The sequence below is a fragment of the Saccopteryx bilineata genome, chromosome 11 (assembly GCF_036850765.1).
Source record: "Saccopteryx bilineata isolate mSacBil1 chromosome 11, mSacBil1_pri_phased_curated, whole genome shotgun sequence".
In the NCBI taxonomy this organism is placed as follows: domain Eukaryota; kingdom Metazoa; phylum Chordata; class Mammalia; order Chiroptera; family Emballonuridae; genus Saccopteryx; species Saccopteryx bilineata.
Genome location: NC_089500.1, coordinates 63,036,922 through 63,046,425, shown reverse-complemented (window position 1 = coordinate 63,046,425; position 9,504 = coordinate 63,036,922). Strand labels below are relative to the sequence as shown.

Below are 9,504 nucleotides of genomic sequence, written 5' to 3'. Positions count from 1 at the left end.
TCAAACACAGTTTAGGGCTAGCTTTTAAAGACAAAAATACATACTGTATGGAGAATGGAGAGGAGGAGAAGCAAGCAGTAAAACAAAGCAGTGAAACAAGCTCTCGTACACTGTTTATCTATAAGATTAATTCAGGGAGAAACATTCTGGGAACAGTTGCAACCTTGCAGAACTATCCAAAGCCACAGCCTGGGAAACCAATCTCATTGCCAGGGGTAGGGAGTTTTTTTTAGAAAAAGTTAGTTCTGCTAAAAGTCTCTTGGTTTTAGAGAAAGTAAGTTCTGTAAAAAATTACTCATGCTAAGAGCCTTTCTTTTCTATATGTCAATACACCCACAGAACAGGGTTTGAAACTAAACACACCAGGCCTGCCATTCTTATTTTGGAAGTCAGCATTCAAGCATCCTAGCCCCAGACCCATTCTCCACTACACCATCACCATTCATTGTTCTCACTTACTGTGCTTATTCTTAACCCAATTCTCCACTACTCTTTCACCTCTCAATCATGTCCTCTGTGCTTTCTGGTACTGTCCCCCACTTAGCCACCCCAACTCTTTTCAGAATGCCATTTACCTTTGACTCTTTCAGGTGGTAGTTATTTAGTTTCTCACAACTCACAAACTTCAGAAAGAGAAGGTAAGTATAGCAATATGCATTCTAAACCTCCAACTGTAGGAGCTTGAGAAGGTAATAAATCTTTTTCTTAAAGATCCATGTCCTAGACTTTCTTAAAGACCAGGTGCAACTGTGTTACCTGGCTTCTTGTCAATCAGAGACACCCCTAGGATACCTGAATATGGAGGTGAGTAAAGTCACCTGGAAGTGAGTTAAGGTCCTCCAGCAAGCTCTGTGATGAGATTGTCTGAGGCAGTTGTGGAAGTTGCTGAAGTCTCATCCCCACACGGGAGCAGAGTAGCATGTGACTGGAGCATTTCTACTGACTATGTTGCCCCAGGAAGAGCCCTCTGTGTTGATTCTTGTAGAACATTCCTCCCACACACCTCAATGCAGTGGTCCTCAAACTTTTTGAAGTTGAGGTGCATTTAAAATCCTATAAATAATTGTAGGTGCACTATATATAAATTTCTAAGAAATATGTTATAATAATTAAGTCAAATATTAAAGAAAAAAATATAAAGTCCAAGCGTGCTTTTATGGTAATTAAACAAAATAAATATGACAAAATTAAATTTATTCTGACATTAAAAAACATTTTTATGGTCCTGGCCGGTTGGCTCAGCAGTAGAACGTCGGCCTGGCGTGCGGGGGACCCAGGTTCGATTCCTGGCCAGGGCATATAGGAGAAGCGCCCATTTGCTTCTCCACCCCACCCCCCTCCTTCCTCTCCGTCTCTCTCTTCCCCTCCCGCAGCCGAGGCTCCATTGGAGCAAAGATGGCCCGGGCGCTGGGGATGGCTTCTTGGCCTCTGCCCCAGGCGCTAGAGTGACTCTGGTGGTGGCAGAGCAACGCCCCGGAGGGGCAGAGCATGGCCCCCTGGTGGGCGTGCCAGGTGGATCCCGGTCGGGCGCATGCGGGAATCTGTCTGACTGTCTCTCCCTGTTTCCAGCTTCAGAAAAATACAAAAAAAAAAAAAATTTATGTTACATTGTTTGAGTTATGCTTTTTAGAATTCATAAAAGAGAGGAGTTAAAAAATAAAAAAATGACAAAAAAGTTATCTTTTTATATATAGATACATTCTTAGTAAGATTTAGTAAATTTGGCAGGTCCTGGCGTGAATGTGTTAAGTTTTTTCATTCTTGTGTTTATGAGAAACATGAGCCTGATGTGTCCTAGCCATTTCTTCAATGTTTGGGCATATATTTGAAAGGCAAACTCTCATTTCCTCATCAACATATTGAAGAATTCCTCTCTTTATACTCTTAATTGTGTTGAGTGCAGAAAACCCCCACCATACATATCATCTTAACCTTAAATACACCAAAGGATAGAAGAAACTTGCCTCCAGTCTTTCCCAGGAACATGGGGCTGGGGGGGGGGGGGGGTAGTGTAAACAATCCAGCACCACAGCTTAACAGCCTTTTGCAACCTAATCAGGCAAGTGAGGTGAGCAGTTGGGCAGACTGTTAGCTTACAGCCAACTCCCCACCTCTGTCCCCCCAAAATCTAAACTCCAAAAACCCTGTTGGTTTTTTGGTCCCCAACAGACACATATTTCTCTGGAATACTATAGGGTGCACCTGGAAATCTTCTAGGGCACACCAGTGCACCCTGGCGCACACTTTGAGAACCACTGTAGACAAAGGTCATGGAGCTGAAGGCTCCCAAATAGAGTTTTCAGATGTAGTAAATGAAAATACAGAACCCAAAACAAACAAAAGACCCACAGCCAGTTAAATGTACATTGACTATGCAGTATTTGGGACATGTACTAAAAAAAATCATTGGTTCTTTACCCTAAATTTACATGTAACTGACATTGGTACTTTACCAGCAAGCCCTATTCCTGGACCACATCAATGGGACTTCTGACAGATCTTTGGTTGTTTTGCATTTTTTAAAGATTTAACGCATAGATTTTTTTTAAAATCCAATTTCCAGAGTCTCTTTAAAAATGTGTCCTCGCCCCTTCCTGGTCGACCTTGGGGCGAGTCGGGCGGGTCCCCGGCAGCCCTGGTGGGCACGGCGCTACCGGCACCCGAAGGCGGGCCTGCGCCCGCCCTGCCCCCTCGGGTCCTGTCCGCGCTCCGTCCCCCGGGACTTCCCCATGGCTATCTATAGCGCTGGGCAGCACAGGTCCATATTGGGCAGTGCGGATTAGTCGGGCGCCTCCTCTCTGCGCCCGCCAGACCCGGCGTCTGAGCCGCAGCGCGGCGGCCCTTGGACCTCCAGCTGGCAGCACTCAGTAAGTAACCGCGCGCGGGACCGCGGGTCTTATCAGCAGGCTCACCCGGCGCTGCTCCCCCTTCTGTCACATCGCTCAGTCTTGAAGCATTAATCGTGCTGTCCGTTTCTGAACGAACTAGGTGGTCTTTTGCTTCTTTTACTGGACTGTTAGCTCCAGAAAGGTGGGCGCACGGCCTCTCTGGGCCAGGTTGTCTTACTAGAACCCTGAATAGTGCCTGGCACTTTAAAAAGCTTCAATAAACATCGACAACCCCCCCCCCCCAACGCTCTTTAAAATCCGGAATATAATTGCCCTACATTCCCCTCCCCCTCCACACAAATGCTTCTTAAACGGAACTAATGAGCTAGAATGCATCTTAATAGTTCTTTGAAAAGTGTGAAGCATGGTGAGAATGCAAAACATTGTAAATGCCTCAAAGGAAGGAAAAAAGAAGCCTGTCTTATTTAGCTTTATCATCCTAATGCCTGGCTTTTCTCTCTCTCTTTTTTTTTTTTTTTTTTTTTTTTTTTTTTAGCAAGAGGGACAGGGACAGAGAGAGAGACAGAGAGAGGGCCAGATAGAGCCAGACAGACAGGAAGGGAGAGAGATAAGAAGCATCAGTTCTTCATTGGGGCACCTTAGTTGTTCATTGATTGCTTTCTCATAGGTACTTTGAGTTGGGGGGCGGAGGAGGGTGCTACAGCAGAGAGAGTGGCCCTCTGCTCAAGCCAGTGACCTTTGGGCTCAAGCCAGCAACCATGAGGTCATGTCTATGATTCCACGCTCAAGCCAGCAACCCCGCGCTCAAGCTGGTGAACCCATGCTCAAGCCGGCAACCTCGGGGATTCGAACCTGAGTCCTCTGCATCCCAGGCTGGTGCTCTATCTACTGCGCCACCACCCGGTCTAGCTGCCTGGCCATGATAAACACCTAGCATGTAGGGACGATTATTACTATTAAATGGATCAGGCATTTGTCCATACTGGTGGGAGACTCAGAGCGCATTTAGGGTTGTGCATGTGTTCTAACGCACCTTCTACCAGTGTTTGCACAAGATGGTAATACTGAAACAAATTAGAGTATGAGTATGTAATGGTAACAACCAGGGTTCCCAAACTTAAATGGCCTAGGATCACTAAAGGGGCAGGGGTGAGAAAAGCCACAGCACAGGAAGTGCTGATAAGTGATAACTGATCCCCAGGTCTCAACAGGAGATAAAGGGGCTGGGGATATAAAGTAGATGTGCCATCTGAGAGGTGGCAGCTGGCTACTCGCGTCCTGCACGTCGTTGTCATCAGAGGAACTAAGGGCTCACTGTTGCCATAGCATCCATTATTTTCAATAGATGCTGGAATTTTCAACTTGGCTTGTTGGCAATTAATTTACAAAAAAAAATAGGAAAAGAAAGGTCTGTGAGCCGCCAATTTATGACCTCTCGCTTCAGTTATTCTCAAAAAAAAAGAGCAGAATTGCCTGACCTGTGGTGGCGCAGTGGATAAGGCGTTGACCTGGAAATGCTGAGGTCGCCAGTTCAAAACCCTGGGCTTCCCTGATCAAGGCACATATGGGAGTTGATGCTTCCAGCTCCTCCCCACCTTCTCTCTCTCCTCTCTCCCTCTCTGTCTCTCTCTCTCCCTTTCTCTCTCCTCCCTAAAATGAATAAATAAAATTAAAAAAAAAAAAAAGAGCAGAATTGCTGGGAGCACATGGTGACTGGGAATTAATTTTGAGAGTAGGAGTGAGAAGTGGGTGTCACAATGTTATAGTTAAGGAAATCAAGTTCATGATTCTGGGTCATTTATTTAACTTGGACCAAAAAAGAGAGCAACTTGAAGAATCAAGCACAACTTCTATATGTAGAAAAAATCTTCAAGATGGTAGTTTATTAACATGTATAAAATGTAAAAAAAAAAAAAAAAAAAAAAAAAGGTTATCCTGAACTTGTCATTTAGGACTAAGCAAAACATCTATTTAATTGCAGAAACCATACTGAGCAACTCTCATTCCAAGCATCGTCAGACATGTGTTAAGAGTGCAGGAATGATTTAGACATGAGCCCCTACCCTCAATGTGCTCATCATTGAAAGGGGAGGCACCAGTGGTGGGATCCAAATAATTTAACAACCTGTTCTTTACCCTAATGACCATTTAAAGTATAACAAAACAAAACGATATATCGAAAGGTAGTTTATTATTTCATGCATTTAATACTTAAATAAGAACAATAAAAAAGGTACACAGCCTGACCAGGTGGTGGCACAGTGGATAGATCATCAGCCTGGGATGCAGAGGACCCAGGTTCAAAACCCCGAGTTTGCCGGCTTGAGTACAGGCTTATATGGCTTGAGCGTGAGCTCACTAGCTTGAACGCAGGGTTGCTAGCTTGAGCATGGGATCATAGACATGACACTAGCTTGAACGTGGGGTTGCTAGTTTAAACCTGAAGGTCACTGGCTTGAAGCCCAAGATTGCTAGCTTGAGCAAGGAGTCACTGGCTCAGCTGGAATCCCCCTGGTCAAGGCACATATGAGAAAGCAATTAATAAACAACTAACATGCCCCAGTGAAGAACTGATGTTTCTCATATCTCTCCTTTCTTGTCTGTCTGCCCCTATCTGTCCCTCTCTCTGTCTTTCTAAAAAAAAAAAAATAGGTACACAAAAATAGATTATAAGAAAGAATTTTAGCCCTGGCCAGTTGGGTCAGTGGGGTAAGTGTTAGCCTGGCATGTGGCTGTCCTGGTTTCAATACCTTTCCTGGTCAGGATTCATAGGAGAAGCAACCATCTGCTTCTCTATCCCTTCCCCCTCTCACTTTTCTCTCTTTTCCTCTCCTGCAGCCATGGCTCTATTGGAGCAAGTTGGCCTCAAGCACTGAGGATGGCTTCATGGCCTCCGCCTCAGGTGCTAAGAAGAGCTCAGTTGCTGAGCAACAGAGCAACACCGCAGATGGGCAGAGCATCACCCCCTAGTGGGCTTGCTGGGTGGATCCCAGTCAGGGTACATGTGAGGAGTCTGTCTCTGTCTCTCTTCCTCTCACTGAATAAGAAAAAAGAAAAGGTTTTAAAATATTAACAAAAAAATATTCACTAATACTCATAATGTCTTGGGGGAATTTGGGGCATAACACAGAGCTGAAACAAATGACAGCTTGTCACCCCTGGTTGTTCAGCACTTTTTATATGTCTGAAGTAACAAACACAAGGGCGTTAAAATGTAGTATTTCATCAAAGGTATAATGATTTTAATGAAATGAATAAATATTACAAACATAGTTCTGTCAAATTTTTTTAACCTATGGACAGAATGAACATTACTACGGGCACTTAAAATATGCTGTTGTGCAGATGAATGTTTAAAAAGAGTAAGAAATGTAAATTTGTGATTTCCACATTGGGCAGCTGCCCAGGCACCCACCTTAGAGAGAACCCTGATTAAACGTGCCATTTTAACAATTGGTTTGCTGAAATCAACAAAAAAAATCGGTATCAGTTCTTCTGAACTGGCGTAAACCAGCTGAATCCCACCCCTGGGAGCTATGCACAAATAAATTGCAACTATGCAACCACTATAGTCAAAGTACAAGCCATGAAAGGCAGAAATTTCACTGAGGAAGTGATGTCTGAGATGAATTTGAAGAGCCAAAAGCACTTTTTCAGGTATAGAGGCATGTGTGCATTATTAGTGGTTCAGTACTAAGAAAAGATTGAGCCCTGGCTGGTTGGCTCAGTGGTGGAGGGTTGGCCTGGCGTGTGGAAGTCCTGGGTTTGATTCCTGGTCAGGGCACACAGAAGAAGCTCCCATCTGCTTCTTCACCCCTCCCCCTCTCACATTTCTCTTTATCTCTCTCTCTCTCTTCTCCTCCTCTCCTGCAGCCATGGCTCAATGAGTTGGCCCTGGGTGCTGAGAATGGCTCCATGGCCTCTGCCTCAGGTGCTAAAAAATGGCTCCGGTTGCAACAGAGCAACGCCCCAGATGAGCAGAGCATCGCCCCCTAGTGGGTTTGCCAGGTGGATTCCTTTCGGGGTGCATGTGGGAGCCTGTCTCTACCTCCCCTCCTCTCACTAGAGAAAAAAGAAAGAAATAAAAGATTGAAAAATGTAAGGAAGGAAAGTAAGGAGACAGGGCAGGAGAGGTTAGGAGGTGCTAGATTGTGATGGGCCTCCTAATGCCTGAATGAGGTGTAGTGTTGCTGAAAATAGGCTCAGGATAATTTTTTTAAATACGGGGTAGTGATTTTATACTTAATAATGTCAAATAATGGTTTTTGGCTCTGATTCAATACTAACCTACAGGAATCCCAAATTGTGGTACAGTGAAGAAGGAAACTTTATTCAGTGCAAAACAGCTTAATTGTGATAGAGCATAACTGAACACAGCACAGCTGGGAGGCAGCCCTGGCTCTAGGCCCCTGTCCAACAAGTGCTCTGGTCTGCTCCGCTCTGCTCCGCGGGGAAGTCTTTGTTGTTTCAGCTCAGCCAGAGAAATAAGTCCTCAGTAGAAAGGGAAAATAAGCTCTCTTATAGGGAGCTGACTTATAAGGACAGAAGTCTCCAATCCCAGTCCCTGATTGGTCTGTCTTCCCACGAATTAGGTCTCCAAATTCTCACAGTTTGATTGGTCCCAAAGACACTGTCCTAATTGGTCAAAGTTGAGCAGCTCTGGTTGGTCAGAACTATGCAGCTCCAATTGGCTGAAGCCTCACTCCTACTGGTTGAAATAGGATTCTAGGAACTCCTTTATAAGGGCTGGCTCAGATGGCAGAAATACAAGCTAGATAGGTATTTCAGTGCAGCACCCATCCGCACCCCCCATAGTATGGTTTGTCTAGAAATGGCAGCTAGGCTCCATTTATTTATTTATTTAGTTAGTTAGTTAGTTAGTTAGTTTATACATAACCAATTAGCCACTAGGAGCCCTTCTTAGTAGGTTTCATCTTTCTCAGAGTTTACAATAGTCACCAACTTACAAAACGATTTTGTTTTAAACAGTGGAACTGGGACGTCATTTTCTGATATCATGTTGACATTCCTCAGCTTGCCAACAAACTAGATTTTATGACCCTGTCCAAGTTATTCCCTTGAATCTTCAGTTTTTTTATTGATAAAATTCAAGGCTTTGCTGTTGCTCAACTATCATTTTATATTATAACCTATTCACTATCCTGAACATTTCTATAGAAAAAAAATACATGCTTATTCAGGAATCCAGTAATTTCTTTTCCCACCAAAACAGAAGTTGGAAAAATTGTTTCTGCCCTTCCTCCAAAGCAGTTCTCATTCAGACTGGATAAGTAGGTTGTTAGCTTTTGTATTTTCCAATCATATAAGTTGAGCTGAATACACCTTGACAATTTAAAAAGAAAATTTAATACGTATCTCTCTCTATGACACACGGACATGGTTTACAGTGTAGGTTAGATTTTTCAAAAGGTATGTTACTTAGTACAATTTTTATTTTAAACTTAGTTTATGCAATATTTAAGACATGAAAAGGCATAAAGAATAATTATGTATAGTGTACCTGTCATACAGCTGATGAAGTTAAAACTGAGTATACAGTTGAAACTCCTTGTCAACCAACCCTTCTGCAATTACATCCCATCCTGTCTTGCCTCCTGATAGGCAACCACTATCCTTAATTTGACGTTTATAATTACCCTTCATTTCTTTATGTCTCACGGTAGTTGTATGTATCCTTAAAGAATATATAATTTTTTAACTTTTCATTTTGATATTTCAAGTTTACAGAAAAGTGCTACTATGAATTTAAACTACTTTTAACTTGAGCAAAACATGGAGACATATTCATGTTAATTGTGTTTTAGAAAAAGTAGCAACTGTAAAGGTAATGTAAAGATTATAAAATTAAACATTGCAAAAGCAAAACATTGGCAGTTTAAGTACATTAACATTTTTATGCCACATTAAAATGTATAGCAGTCCATTTCTCAGAGATAACTATACTAGACGTAAGTATAACTGCATTTTGGATTTGCAAAGTAATTAGGCTTTATTCTTGTGATTTGTATTTATCTTTGCTACTTGGTTTTTTTTTTCCATTATTATGGGATTATTACTATAAATGCACCAGTTCAGTCTTCAATAAATTGGAGCAGAGAATAACATTCTATTGATATCATTGAAAACATTTGTACAATTTTGTTTTGCTGATGAATGGAGAATGCCCTTTATGCCGTCATTAAAGAAGTGTTGCTGTCGTCTCTTTCATTTATGAGCTGAATCTGTACCTACAGGCAGTTTGTATATGAACCCAAACATTATTGTTCTTTGAAAATGATTTGAACAGGTATCCTGCCTCAGCTTTACAAATTTTACCAAGAATATTACATGTTGTGTACATGCATGGCCTTATTTAATTATCCCATCTCTTCTTATCTAATTCTCAAAACTAATCTCAGTTGAGAAAAATCAAAGATGCTAAGAAACTTGCTCATGTTACCACAAAGATTCAAACGTAGGCCTCAGTAACCCAAGCCAAAGCCTCTGTTCTAACCTCTGAGCTACACTATGCTGCACCACTGCAAACTAACAATAATTTCTGTTGGATGCTCAGTCTCATTATTTATGTGCATTATTCTCACTTTGCAGATGAAGAAACAAGGATTATAAAGGTTAAATGATTTTAGGACTATAG

General features: G+C 42.4%; 1 protein-coding gene across 3 annotated transcripts in view; it reads left to right on the top strand.

The window, feature by feature from the left end:
• Window positions 1-2,802: 2,802 nt before the first annotated feature.
• Window positions 2,803-9,504, top strand: part of KBTBD12 (kelch repeat and BTB domain containing 12) — a 106,493-nt gene continuing 99,791 nt past the window's right edge. For all 3 annotated transcript variants that reach the window (XM_066247272.1, XM_066247270.1, XM_066247273.1), the window contains exon 1: window positions 2,803-2,867. The gene's annotated coding sequence lies outside the window, so the exon portion shown is untranslated. The remainder of the gene's footprint in view (window positions 2,868-9,504) is intronic.